This window comes from Bombina bombina, chromosome 5 (assembly GCF_027579735.1).
Source record: "Bombina bombina isolate aBomBom1 chromosome 5, aBomBom1.pri, whole genome shotgun sequence".
Lineage (NCBI taxonomy): Eukaryota > Metazoa > Chordata > Amphibia > Anura > Bombinatoridae > Bombina > Bombina bombina.
In genome coordinates this window covers 579779279-579794373 of record NC_069503.1, presented here as the reverse complement: position 1 = coordinate 579794373, position 15095 = coordinate 579779279, and the positions used below count along the sequence as shown (strand labels likewise).

General features: G+C 43.9%; 1 protein-coding gene across 1 annotated transcript in view; it reads right to left on the bottom strand.

The window, feature by feature from the left end:
* The window catches only part of LOC128660609 (probable serine/threonine-protein kinase yakA), a 107901-nt gene that overhangs the window by 69307 nt on the left and 23499 nt on the right, over positions 1 to 15095 (bottom strand). The gene's annotated exons all lie outside the window — the stretch shown is intronic.

The following is a 15095-nucleotide window of genomic DNA, read 5'->3' as shown; positions in this document are numbered from 1 at the left end:
GGCCAAGTCGCAGCCTTGCAAATCTGTTCCACAGAAGTCTAATTTATGAAAGGTCAAGAAGACGAGACAGCCCTAGTGGAATGAGCTGTAATTCTCTCAGGAGGCTGCTGTTCAGCAGTCTTATAAGTAAAACAAATCATACTTCTCACCCAAAAGGAAAAAGAGAAGTAGCAGTGGCCTTCTGACCCTTATGCTTTCCCGAGAAACAAACAAAAAGGGCAGAAGACTGGGAAAATCCGTAGTCTCCTGTAAATAGAATTTTAAAGCACGCACTAAATCCAAGTTGTGCAACAGACGCTCCTTATGAGGAGGAGGATTGGGACAGAGAGAAGGAACAATTTCCTGATTAATATTCTTAACCAAAACCACTTTAGGAAGAAAACCCAACCAAGTACATAGGACCACCTTATACGCATGAAAGATAAGGCAAGGAGAATCATACTGCAAAGCAGAGAGTTCCAAATCTCTCTTCGCAGAAGAAATAGCAACAAGAAACAAAACCTTTCAAGATAATTTAATATCTAAGGAATGCATTGGCTCAAATGGAGCCTGCTGCAAAACCTTAAAGGGACAGTCAACACAAAAATTACTATTACTTATTTAGATTAATTAATTAATGATCTTTACATCAAACTCTAGCCCAATTTTCATCTAAAAAAACTTTGGCAGAAAATACACTTACTAGATCTCATGTAGCTGTTTTGAAATGGCCACCTGACTCCTCCTTCTCTGACGTCTCCCAAAAGCTTGAACTGCTGCACTAGTGTTCAGGATTCTCTGTAGTCTCGTCCCTGCGCGCTCCTTTCATTCAGTTCAGTAAGACACCCCATCTCCTCTCACTTCCTTTCAGTTCTGTCTGCACAAACACACCCACACGCTTAGAGCAGCAGAAATATGAGGAGAGGCAGGCAATGGTTGTCTTTATATAATTTTTATTGAAATATATGCTCAAACCAAAAGTAAAGACATGAATGGACAAAAATTGTTACTGTATGTGAACTATTGAAAATATGTTCTGACATTTGCATTGTAACGTAACAGTGACTCCCTCTCCGGTTATTAGTTTGTTAGCAGAGCTACTGTATTCATATTACAGTTTCACCTCAGTCACTTGTCAGTTGTAAACAGAACATGTTGCTCAGCGTTGTTATAGTGGTGGCAGCCTGTGACTCTGGTTTGTCCTTGCTAGATGCCGGTAAGTACACAGAGCTGTCACTGAAATACTGAGATACAATAAATAGGGTGTTCAGACTTATTGTGTATTATTTGCCTAATGCGGCTGGTAAGGAACCCCTTATTTATTAATATGTTAAATTAATATGAATCATGCTTGCTGCAGGGCTATCTTTAGGAGACAGGTTACCGTAAGTGCCAAGCTAAAAGACAAAACTTTTTTTTCCCCCTCAGATAATCCGTACCAACTGATTATATAGATGTCTTGGCACTTACGGTAACCTGTCTCCTAAAGATAGCTACCGGCATCTAGCAAGGACAAACCAGAGTCGCAGGCTGCGCACCACTTAGCGATCTGTTTAGCTAGCAGCCTGGTTGTTCACAGAGCGTGTGGATTCCCTTCCGTTGCCTCCGTTACCCTGTTACTCCTCGCAGAAGCGGCTTTTAAAATCCTTCAGCAAAATTACCATAATTCTAAATATTCCATAAGTTTATAAAGGTCGCCTCACAGGTCCAGTGAAGGATTTTAAAAGCCGCTACATATATATAAAACACAGACATACATACTTTGTGGGTGACAGAGTTTACAAACTTGCATAGCAGCAGGTGCAAGCGATTTTTGGTTGAATTTATCTAACCGACTATTTTTTTTTTTTACCAGCTAAGAAGTTGTGGGTCCTCGTCAGTCTGTCCTTATCCCGTGACAAGTGTCCCCAAACTAAAGTCCGGGCAAGACACCTTGCGAGCTGCTTACCTGCCTGCCCTGTTCCTTGAGCCATGCCTGGCTGTCTAATGGTCCATCTTAGCCCATAACCCAACCACCAGACTTGACCAGCCTCCTGCACTCTCTTCCCGGTTGGGTGTCCTGTTTCCCCCTGCTGGTTTTTAAGATCTAAGAGCAACCATCCAGCTCGAAAGGTGTCTTGCCCGGACTTTAGTTTGGGGACACTTGTCACGGGATAAGGACAGACTGACGAGGACCCACAACTTCTTAGCTGGTAAAAAAAATAATAGTCGGTTAGATAAATTCAACCAAAAATCGCTTGCACCTGCTGCTATGCAAGTTTGTAAACTCTGTCACCCACAAAGTATGTATGTCTGTGTTTTATATATATGTAGCGGCTTTTAAAATCCTTCACTGGACCTGTGAGGCGACCTTTTTAAGCTTATGGAATATTTAGAATTATGGTAATTTTGCTGAAGGATTTTAAAAGCCGCTTCTACGAGGAGTAACAGGGTAACGGAGGCAACGGAAGGGAATCCACACGCTCTGTGAACAACCAGGCTGCTAGCTAAACAGATCGCTAAGTGGTGCGCAGCCTGCGACTCTGGTTTGTCCTTGCTAGATGCCGGTAAGTACACAGAGCTGTCACTGAAATACTGATATATAATAAATAGGGTGTTCAGACTTATTGTGTATTATTTGCCTAATGTGGCTGGTAAGGAACCCCTTATTTATTAATATGTTAAATTAATATGAATCATGCTTGCTGCAGGGCTATCTTTAGGAGACAGGTTACCGTAAGTGCCAAGACATCTATATAATCAGTTGGTACGGAAAAAGGAGATTATCTGAGGGGAAAAAAAAAACAGTTTTGTCTTTTAGCTTGGCACTTACGGTAACCTGTCTCCTAAAGATTGCCATGCAGCAAGCATGATTCATATTAATTTAACATATTAATAAATAAGGGGTTCCTTACCAGCCGCATTAGGCAAATAATACACAATAAGTCTGAACACCCTATTTATTATATCTCAGTATTTCAGTGACAGCTCTGTGTACTTACCGGCATCTAGCAAGGACAAACCAGAGTCACAGGCTGCCACCACTATAACAACGCTGAGCAACATGTTCTGTTTACAACTGACAAGTGACTGAGGTGAAACTGTAATATGAATACAGTAGCTCTGCTAACAAACTAATAACCGGAGAGTCACTGTTACGTTACAATGCAAATGTCAGAACATATTTTCAATAGTCCACATACAGTAACAATTTTTGTCCATTCATGTCTTTACTTTTGGTTTGAGCATATATTTCAGTAAAAATTATATAAAGACAACCATTGCCTGCCTCTCCATCATACTTCTGCTGCTCTAAGCGTGTGGGTGTGTTTGTGCAGACAGAACTGAAAGGAAGTGAGAGGAGATAGTGTGTGAGGGGGGTGTCTCACTGAACTGAATGAAAGGAGCGCGCAGGGACGAGACTATAGAGAATCCTGAACACTAGTGCAGCAGTTCAAGCTTTTGGGAGACGTCAGAGAAGGAGGAGTCAGGTGGCCATTTCAAAACAGCTACATGAGATCTAGTAAGTGTATTTTCTGCCAAAGTTTTTTTAGATGAAAATTGGGCTAGAGTTTGATGTAAAGATCATTAATTAACTAATCTAAATAAGTAATAGTAATTTTTGTGTTGACTGTCCCTTTAAGAACAAGGTAAAGACTCCAAAGAGGAGTAACCGACTTAAACACAGGCTTGATTCTGACCAAGGCCTGACAAAGAGATTAAACATCTGGTACAACCTCCAAACGCTTATGCAACAAAATAGATAAAGCAGAAATTTGACCTTTCAGAGTACTGACTGACAAACCTTTCTCCAGACCTTCCCGGAGAAAAAGGAAATTTATGCTTACCTGATAAATTTATTTCTTTTGCGATATGACGAGTTAACGGATTTAATCCTTACTTATGGGATATCGCCTCCTGGTCAGCAGGAGGAGGCAAAGAGCACCACAGCAGAGCTGTATATATAGCTCCTCCCTTCCCTCCCACTCCAGTCATTCGACCGAAGTTAGGAAGAGAAAGGAAAAGCCAAGGTGCAGAGGTGACTGAAGTTTAACAAAAATAGACCTGTCTTGGAAAATGACAGGGTGGGCCGTGGACTCGTCATATCGTAAAAGAAATACATTTATCAGGTAAGCATAAATTTCCTTTCCTTTTACAAGATATGACGAGTCCACGGATTTCATCCTTACTTATGGGATACAATACCAAAGCAATAGGACATGGATGAAAGGGAGGGACGAGACAGGAACCTAAACGGAAGGCACCACTGCTTGAAGAACCTAACAAAAATAGCCTCGGATGAGGCAAAAGTATCAAATTTGGAAAAAGTGTGAAGAGACGACCAAGTTGCAGCCTTGCAAATCTTTTCAACAGAAGCATCATTTTTAAATGCCCATGAGTAAGCCATAGCCCTAGTGGAATGAGCCGTAATTCGTTCAGGAGGCTGCTGTCCAGCAGTCTCATATGCAAAACAGATAATACTCTTCAGCCAAAAAGAAAGAGAGAGGTAGCCGTAGCTTTCTGACCCCTATGTTTTCCAGAAAAGACAACAAATAATGAAGATGATTACCAAAACCTAACAAAGACACAACACAATGTGGGAGTTATCACCCCATCTCCCTGATCAACATAGACGTCAAGCTCTATTCCAAACTATGGGCGAATCGATTACGTCTTATTGTCCCGAGCCTCTTGCACCCAGACCAGGTGGGGTTCACTTGGGGAAGAGAAGGCCCGATAACACTAGACGCATTTTGAACATCTTCTCGGAGGCAGAAGGAAAATACCCATGCTGGCCCTGTCGCTCGACGCGGAAAAAGCGTTTGACAGGGTCAGATGGGAGTACCTTTGGGAGACCCTTTTGTCTTTTGGATTTCCCAGCGAAATAGTGTTAGCAATCCAAGCTCTCTATAGCTCTCCGAGCGCTAGAGTCACGGGTCTGGGTTTCTGCTCTCAAAGCTTCCCAGTGACTAATGGAGGGTGCCCTCTTTCGCCCATTGTCTTTGCTCTGGCTATTGAGTCGTTGGCACAGGCCATTAGGAAATCCCCTAGGATTCGGGGGGTCCCTTTGAGTTCGCGTGGGGATGAGAGAGGGGGAGGGGGGGGGTTGATCGCTCTCTTTTCTGATGATGATACCCTCTTCCTCTCCAGCCCTATAGGTTCTCTCCCGGCACTCTTTGAGATTATATCCTTATTCGGTTCCCATAGCTTTTATAGACTTAAAACGGAAGCGCTCCCGATTTATATACCACGCTTCGAATTAGAAATCCTCAAAGAGTCCTATCAATTTCAATGGGCTTCCGACACCATTACCCACTTGGGCGTCCAATTGGGACCAAAGGTGGACGTAGTTAGGTCAAAGAATTATGAAAAGCTCCTGTCTGAGACTAGAGCGCTACTCGGTACATGGTCCTTCAAAGAGGTATCTTGGCTGGGACGTATAGCCTCAGTCAAAATGACCGTCCTACCGAAGATACTTTATTATTTCCGTTGCCTCCCAATTAACCTTTCCCAAGTACTCTTGGACAAATTCAATGCCCTAATTACCAGATACATCTGGCAGGGGAAAAAAACAAGAATTGCTAGGAAAACCCTGCAACGACCTTATCACCTAGGCGGAGTTTCGCTTCCTAATATTACCACCTACTATGAGGCTGCGAGACTGTCCCACGTATCTGGTTGGGGGACGACGGACATGCTACCAGGCTGGAAGAGAGTTGAACAATTTTCTCTTCCCCCGGGGATCAATCTTAGAGACTTGCCTTGGATTCCAGATTATCTTATTGAAGATGTGGGCATCCAGAATTCCATAGTTAAACAGACTCTTAATAGCTGGAAGTCTATCAGACACTATGGACCCATCTCAAGTCCATTCGATTGCGGGCCTGCTTAGGAGTCTACCTGATTCACATCATTCCCAGTGGAGCCAGTGGGATTTGATAAGAGTCTCTGACCTTTATCAGCAAAATACCCTAAAGTTGGCTGAACCAGTGCAAAGGGGAGATGACACAAGTCTACCCCCGTGGTTCATGTTTGAAAGATTTCGACTCCATAGACTCTTGGCGAGTTGGGGTTTCCCATCGACAGACCTCAGAACCCTGACCACTTGGGAACAAAAATGGAAATCTGGTTCGTCAATGACGAGGTCACTATCTATGCATTACATGCTAATTATGAAGGACGAGAACTCTAGTACAGTGTGGCAATTAAGGGCCTGGGAAAAGGATTTGGGAATCCAGTTCTCGGAAAAGACCTGGGCACAAGCATTCTTACTTACTAAAAAGACGCTTCACTGCGCCAACTCAGTGGAACTCTATATGAAAGTTTGCCTTAGATGGCATTACATCCCATTAAGACTAGCACAGATCGCCCCGTCTCATTCGTCCTTATGCTGGAGAAACTACGGTCGAGTGGGTACAGACCTCCATACATGATGGGCATGTCCGGCCCTGAGAAAATTATGGAAAGATGTTTTCGGGTTATGTAGATCAGTGGGTTTGTCTCTCTTCGAAGAACCTAAGGTGGCCCTACTGAACATGTTCCCAAGGCAAACACCAAAACCTCATCGGCAGCTAGCCATCTTCATATTTGCAGCAGCCAAGATTTCCATTGCTAGGAAATGGAAAACGCCAGATCCACCATCTTTGACTCACATTAAACAGACCCTAGAAACTTATGCCCTGATGGAGAGAGGATTCTACCAACACCTCAATAAAATTGAGTCATACTGGAAAATATGGGATCTGTGGGTCCACAGAAACCAGGCGACTCAGAGTATACCCGAATCTGTGGTCTTTTCTCATAGGAGTGTTGTATAACTAAAGGTCCTAGGTTCTGGGAAGCCTATGCCTTTGCACTTCTTATTTCTTTCTCTCTTATATATTCCCCCCCCTCCCTTTACTTATATGCACGGGGTTTGGGGAACTCTTCACTCACCCCACACACCCGCTTTCTTGCTCTAGGTCCCCCTTTTTACTTCACCCTCCCATATTTTTTCTCTTCAGCTCCACCTGCCTAGCTGACCGGATAATTAGTTGAGATATTACTTAGAGGTTCCTAAAGTGACTCCCTTTTGACTAAGGAAACTGTCTCTCCCATATAGCGAATGTTTTACAGCCTGTCGTGTCTCTTGGGGGAGTGTTGACCCGGCTTGTGGGGTCGCCAAGCCCCACATGGGAGTGGATGGGGAATCTTAACAGAGCATGAGGCATGGAGGATTGACACATATGCAATTGAGGGGTGCCTACACCTTGTCCAGCTTTTATTTATTGATGCTAGAGATCTTTCCACCTAGCGAGCTAAAGAGTGGAGTATGATGTCACACCCGGGAAGGTTATATAAAGCACCACAGATAAAGAGGTAAACTGTTCTTGTCTAGGGTCGAGCTGATGACAGATGATGTTGTAGTATATGCCTCAGCCTACATTGTTAATTGTATTCTGTGTCTATATTCTCAGATGTTTTTGATATGGGTTGTAACCAAAAGAAATGTGATTGTTTCTCTTCTATTGCCTTAATATGTTTGTACTCAACTTAATTTACCTCAATAAAAAGAAAAAATACTTTGAAGAAAAAAAAAAAATTAAATGAAGAGGATTGACGAAATTCCTTAGTCGCCTGCAAGTAAAACTTCAGGGCACGGACGACGTCCAAATTATGTAACAGACGCTCCTTCTTAGAAGAAGGATTAGGACACAATGAAGGAACAACAATTTCCTGATTAATATTTTTGTTGGAAACAACCTTAGGAAGAAACCCAGGTTTGGCAAGTAACACTACCTTATCGGAATGAAAAATAAGGTAAGAAGAATCACATTGTAATGCTGAAAGCTCAGAAACTCTGCGAGCAGAGGAAATAGCAACCAAAAATAAAACCTTCCAAGATAACAATTTAATATCTATGGAATGCATGGGTTCAAATTGAACCCCTTGAAGAACCTTAAGAACTAAACTCAAACATCAAGGAGGAGCAATAGGTCTAAACACAGGCCTAATTCTAGTCAGAGCCTGACAAAAAGATTGAACATCCGGAATATCTGCCAGACGTTTGTGTAGCAAAATAGATAAAGCAGAAATCTGTCCCTTTAAGGAACTTGCTGATATCTCTTTCTCCAAACCTTCTTGGAGAAAAGATAAAATCCTAGGAATCCTAATCTTACTCCATGAGTAGCCCTTGGATTCACACCAATAAAGATATTTGCGCCATATCTTATGGTAAATCTTTCTAGTAACAGGCTTACGTGCCTGGATTAAGGTATCAATGACAGAATCAGAGAACCCTTGCTTAAAATCAAGCGTTCAGTCTCTGCGCAGTCAGCTGCAGAGAAACGAGATTCGGATGATGGAAGGGTCCCTGAATGAGAAGGTCCTGCATCAATGGAAGCTTCCATAGTGGCAGAAAGGACATGTCCACCAGATCAGCATACCAAGTCCTGCAAGGCCACGTAGGAGCGATGAGAATCACCGAAGCCCTCTCCTGTTTGACTCGAGCAATCACCCGGGGAAGGAGAGCAAACGGTGGAAACACATAGGCTAGGTTGAACGACCAAGGCACTGCCAAGGCATCTATCAGTGCGGCCTGAGGATCTCTGGACCTGGATCCGTATCTCGGGAGCTTGGCATTCTGACGAGATGCCATAAGATCCAGTTCCGGCCTGCCCCATCTGAGAATCAGGCTGGCAAATACCTCCGGATGGAGTTCCCATTCCCCCCGATGAAATGTCTGTCTGCTCAAAAAATCCGCTTCCCAGTTGTCCACTCCTGGGATGTAGATTGCTGACAGTTAACAAGAGTGAGCCTCCGCCCACCAAATTATCTTGGATACTTCTGTCATCGCTAAGGAACTCCTTGTTCCTCCCCGATGATTTATGTAAGCCAGAGTCGTGATGTTGTCCGAATGAAATCGAATGAATTTGGCCAAAGCCAACTGAGGACAAGCCTGAAGCGCATTGAATATTGCTCTCAACTCCAGAATATTGATTGGAAGTAGAGACTCCGACCGAGTCCACACACCCTGAGCCTTCAGGGAATTCCAGACTGCACCCCATCCTAGTAGACTGGCGTCCGTTGTCACTATCACCCATGAGGGTCTGCGGAAGCAAGTCCCTTGGGACAGATGATCCGGCGACAACCACCAAAGAAAAGAATCCCTTGTCTCCTGATCCAGATCTATTTGAGGAGACAAATTTGCATAATCTCCATTCCATTGTCTGAGCATGCTCAGTTGTAGAGGTCTGAGATGAAAACAAGCAAACGGAATGATGTCCATTGCAGCCACCATCAATCCAATCGCCTCCATGCACTGGGCCACTGATGGTCGAGGATTGGACTGAAGGGATCGGCATGTATTCAAAATCTAACTTTCTGACTTCTGTCAAAAAGATTTTCATGGATAGAGAGTCTATTAGAGTTCCCAGGAAAGGAACATTTGTCTGTGGAATTAGTGAAATCTTTACTAGATTCACCTTCCACCCCTGAGTCCTTAGAAAGGATGAGACTTTGTCAGCTGATAGGACGACGCCTGGATCAGAATATCGACCAGATAAGGTGCCACTGCAATGCCCCGCGGCTGGAGAACTGCCAGCAGAGACCCTAGAACCTTTGTGAAGATTCTGGGTGCCGTGGCTAGCCCGAAAGGAATGGCCACAAACTGAAAAAGTTTGTCCAGAAAGGCAAACCTCAGAAACTGTTGATGATCTCTGTGGATAGGAATATGAAGATATGCATCCTTTAAGTCCACGGTAGTCATATATTGACCCTCCTGGATCAATGGAAGAATTATCCGAATAGTCTCCATTTTGAAGGATGGAACTCTGAGAAACTTGTTTAGACTCTTGAGATCAAAAATGGGTCGGAACGTTCCCTCTTTTTTGGGAACCACAAAAAGATTTGAGTAAAATCCCTGCCCCTGTTCCTGTATTGGAACGGGGCAAATTACTCCCATAGTGGAGAGGTCTTTTACACAACGTAAGAACGCCTCTCTTTTTATCTGGTCTACAGACAATCGTGAAAGAAGAAACCTTCCCCTTGGGATGGAATTTTTTTAACTCCAACTGATACCCTTGAGACACGATTTCTAGTGTCCAGGGATCCTGAACATCTCTTATCCAAGCCTGGACAAAAAGAGAAAGTCTGCCCCCTACTAAATACGGTCCCGGATCGGGGGCCGCCCCTTCATGCTGTTTTGGGAGCAGCAGCAGGCTTCTTGGGTTGTTTACCCTTGTTCCAAGCCTGGTTGGGTCTCCAGGTGGACTTGGCTTGTGCATAATTCCCTTCCTGTTTAGCGGAAGAGGGGATTCCCTTGAAATTTCGAAAGAAACGAAAATTACTCTGTCGTCCCCTTTGCTTAGATGTTTTATCTTGAGGGAGGAGGTGACCCTTAACTCCCGTAATGTCAGAAATGATCTCCTTCAGGTCAGGCCCGAACAGGGTCTTTCCCTTGAAAGGAATAGCCAAGAGCTTGGATTTAGAGGACACATCATCCGCAGACCAAGATTTTAACCATAAGGCTCTTCATGCTAAGATGGAGAATCCTGAAGTCTTAGCCGCCAATTTGGTGATCTGAAAAGAGGCATCCGTAATAAAAGAATTAGCCAGCTTAAGCGCCTTAATTCTATCCTGTATTTCCTCCAAACAAGTCTCCGTCCTAAGAGACTCAAACCAGAAAGCAGCCGCAGTCGTTACTGTTACAATGCAGGCCGCCGGTTGCAACAAGAACCCTTGATGAACATAGTTTTTTGAGAAGACCCTCCAACTTCTTATCCATGGGGTCTTTGAAAGCACATCTGTCCTCAATAGGGATAGTCGTACGCTTAGCCAGGGTAGAAATAGCTCCCTCCACCTTAGGGACCGTCTGCCAAGAATCCCGAAAGGTGTTAGCTATAGGGTACATTTTCTTAAAAATAGGGGAAGGGGAGAACGGGATACCCGGCCTCTCCCATTCCCTTGCAATAATTTCCAAAATTCTCTTAGGAACCGGAAAAACATTGGAATAAGAAGGAACCTCTAAGTACCTGTCCATCTTACTCACAGTCACAGTCGTCCAGAGTCACCAAAACCTCTCGTAGCAAAAGGCGGAGGTGTTCAAGCTTAAATCTGAAGGACATGACGTCCGAATCTGGCGGGTGCAATGCACTGCCTGAGTCAGACAGTTCCACCTCAGATGAAGCCTCCGTATCCCCCACCTCAGAGCCCTGGGAGGGTACATCGGAGATCTCCATCAAAGCATCAGAAGTTGCAGGGACCTCAAGGACCTCTTTCCTAGTACGTTTGCCTTGCAGATAAAACTTCTGTAAGGGTGGATGACATAACTGCAGCCATATCCTGCAGAGTGAAAGCAGACGCAGTTGAAGAACAAGGCGTTGCCTGAGTGAGCGGTAATGGGCTGTGATGCTTGGGGACAAAGCTGCGGCATATTCTGAACCTCTTCAGCAGAATCCTGAGCAGCATACGCTAAAGACAAACTTTTATTAAAGAAAATGTGTTCTCTAAACTGTAAAGTCCTTTCAGTACATTAAGGACAAAAAGTAACATTGGCATTCAAACATAATGAACATGTGACACTTTGCAAATCCATATCCCAAACAAGAATGAATATGGTACTATTAATATAAAGACAAAAGCACGGTCTGTCTATGTAATCATTTTTCTTTCTTTTGTATAAAAAACAGAAAACAATGGAAAAGTTTTATGTTCAAAACTAAGGCAGCTAAAAGCTTGTTTGATTTATAATGCGCTTATAATTGCTGCTGTAAATACTGTAATGCTTTGCTCTAGAAGCGTTCTGTGCCTCAAAAACACTCTTAAATATTTCCCCAAAAAGAACTAGTGTAAACCAGTGCACATCGCCACAGCTCTGCTGCGGCGCCTACCTGCCCCCACGACACAGTGACACAAACAGCCAAACACCCGGAAGCTCAAGACTGCCTGCTTTAATTACTATAACCATGCAGTCTCGACTAGCGTCCGGGAAACACGTCCTCTGCAGTTCTCAGCCAGAAAAAAAGAACGCGGCTTCCAGACGCATCCAGTCTGAAGCACGCAAAATCAGCCCCACCCCTCGTGGGCGGTAATCAGAGAGAAGGCCTCTTGCAAAGTAAAAATGGCCGTAAATAAACATAAGCGACCGCAAACTGAAATCGCTTAACCCAGTACTGCTCACAGAAGCTAACCATAGTGATAAAACACGTTAACACATGCATCACAGTCATCGCCCCAGCGTCAAACAACAGCCCTGATTAGAATAACGTCACTGTAGGAGCCAAATGAACATAGTTAGCCCCACTACGTGACACTGACAGTCAGCATTTCACATTGTCCCATGAAATACACTGTACCACCAAATTGAGTCAGGTTTAAGCCCCATACGATAGACAATTCCTACAGCCCTTTTCTGAGTTACGATAGTCCCAGAATAAAATAGCTGTACATACCTGAAAGCTGAACAACAGCATCATCAGTCCCATATCCAAGAGGTTCTGAAGTTCCCTCCTGTAGAGCTGTGGAGACATACCGGGTCTTAGTTAAAATATGCTAAGACCATAATCTGAAGGGAAGCACACATTATGGGAGGCACAGCGAGAATAGAATCCCTCCAGATCCCATTGCTTTGTAGCCACCAGATGCTTCTCTTTTTTTTTTTTTTTTAAATGAAGAGACTGATCTGATCTAGGCCACACTTTAAAACTTGATTGAAGAATCTAAACTAACATCTCACTTTACCTCTTCCTATCACTAACACAGGCAAAGAGAATGACTGGGGTGGGAGGGAAGGGAGGAGCTATATATATACAGCTCTGCTGTGGTGCTCTTTGCCTCCTCCTGCTGACCAGGAGGCGATATCCCATAAGTAAGGATGAAATCAGTGGACACAATTCTAGGAATCCTAACCCTACTCCAAGAGTAGCCCTTAGATTCAGACCAATAAAAAAAGGTATTTACGCCATACCTCATAGTAAATTTTCTGAGTAACAGGCTTACGAGTCTGGATCATGGTCTCAACGAACGACTCAGAAAAAACACGCTTAGACAAAACTAAGCATTCAATCTCCAAGCAGTCAGTTTCAGAGAAACGAGATTTGGATGGAAGAAAGGACCCTGAATTAAAAGATCCTTCCTCAGAGGCAGCCTCCAAGGAGGCAGAAATTACATGTTCACTTGGTCTACATACCATATCCTGCGCGGCCATGCCGGAGCCATTAGAATTACTGACACTCTCTCCTGTTTGATACGAGCAATGACTCGTGAAATAAGAGCAAAACGGAGAAAAAACAGATAAACTAGACCGAACCCCCAAGGCACCGCCAGAGAATCTATCAGAGCTGCCTGCGGATCTTTTGACCTTGAACCGTACCTTGGAAGCTTGGCGTTCTGCCGAGACACCATCAGATCCAACTCCGGCGTCCCCCACTTAAGGGTTAACCTGGAGAACACCTCCGGATGGAGAGTCCACTCCCCGGGATGAAATGTCTGTCTGCATAGGAAATCTGCTTCCATGTTGTCCACTCCCGGAATGTGGATGGCAGATAGACAATTGTGAGCTTCCGCCCACTGAATAATCCATGCCACCTTCTTCAAGGCTAAGAAACTCCCGAAATCCTCCCTGGTGGTTGATGTAAGCCACTGAGGTGATATTATCCGACTGAAATCTGATAAAGCGGGCTAAAGCCAACTGAGGCCAAGTTAACAGAGAATTGTAAATCGCTCTCAACTCCAAGATGTTTATGGGGGGAGAGCAGGCTCTTCCCGAGTCCATAACCCCTGCGCCCTTAACAAGTCCCAGACTGCTCCCCATTCTAGCAGGCTGGCATCCATGGTCACGATCACCCAAGAAGGTCTCCGAAAGCATGCGCCCTGAGACAGATGTTCCTGAGAGTCTCTCGTTAACACGTCTAGATCTATCCTCTGGGACAGATCCAAATAATTTCCATTCCATTGTTTGAGCATGCATAATTGCAGAGCTCTCAAATGGAATCGAGCAAAAGGGAATGTTGTCCATGGAAGCGACCATCAACCCAATTACTTCCATACATTGGGCTACAGATGGCTGAACAGTAGACTAAAGAGAGAGGCAAGCAGAGAGAATTTTGGATTTCCTGGCCGCCGCCAGAAAAATCTTCATAGATAGGGAATCTTTTATAGTATCTAAGAACACCACCCTTGTAGCTGGAACAAGGGAACTCTTTCCCAGATTCACTTACCATCCGTGGGAACGTAGAAAAGATAACAAGATCTCTGTATGGGAGCTTGCTTTTTGAAAAGATTGCGCCTGAACCAGAATGTTGTCTGAGTAAGGCGCCACTGCAATTCCCGGATCACTGCCAAAAGAGCCCACAGAACATTTGAGAAAATTGTGGGAGCTGTGGTAAGGCCAAACGGAAAAGAGCCACAAACTGAAAGTGTTTGTCTAGAAAAGCGAATCTCAGAAATTTGTAATGATCCCTGTGAATAGGAACATGAATAGGAACATGAAGATATGCGTCCTTCAGGTCTATGGTCGTCATGAACAGATCTGATTGTACAATCTATTAAGTGTTTAGTTTTCCTCTTGCGCTTTCTTAAAACAGGAAAGGCAGATAAAGCTGCAGATACCGCAAAAGATATCTGTGCGGCGAAATCTGCAGGCAAATATACCCCACCAGGAGGTTGAGAGGAACCGCAGGGCACTGCATGTAACACCATAGAGGCTTAGGACGTTTGAGGAGAAGGCTGCGGCATTGCCTGAACAATATCATCCTGAGACACATTATGCTCATAAGGCAATTTATCTTTACATTGCAGCGTTCTAGCTAAACAAATAGTACAAAATTGCAAAGGAGAAACAATTTGCACCTCTAAACATAATAAACATTTTTAAAAAACAATATCATTTTTATCCATGTCCATAGCTTAAAGTGAAGGTAAACTTTGGTGAATGAAAGCCTGTTTTTTAAAAATACTATTACATACAGGGGCACTTTCATTCATCAAAGTTTACAAAGCAGCCGTTTTGTTAAAAAAATTACCTTTTTCTTTTCTTTTCATAACTACAGCAGCTTCCCCCACCTAGAGATCCTCTATTCACACGTCAGCAATGACTAATCCTACTTCCTCCAATCACAGCATGACCTCAGGCAATGACTACCCTGGGGGGAAAGCTG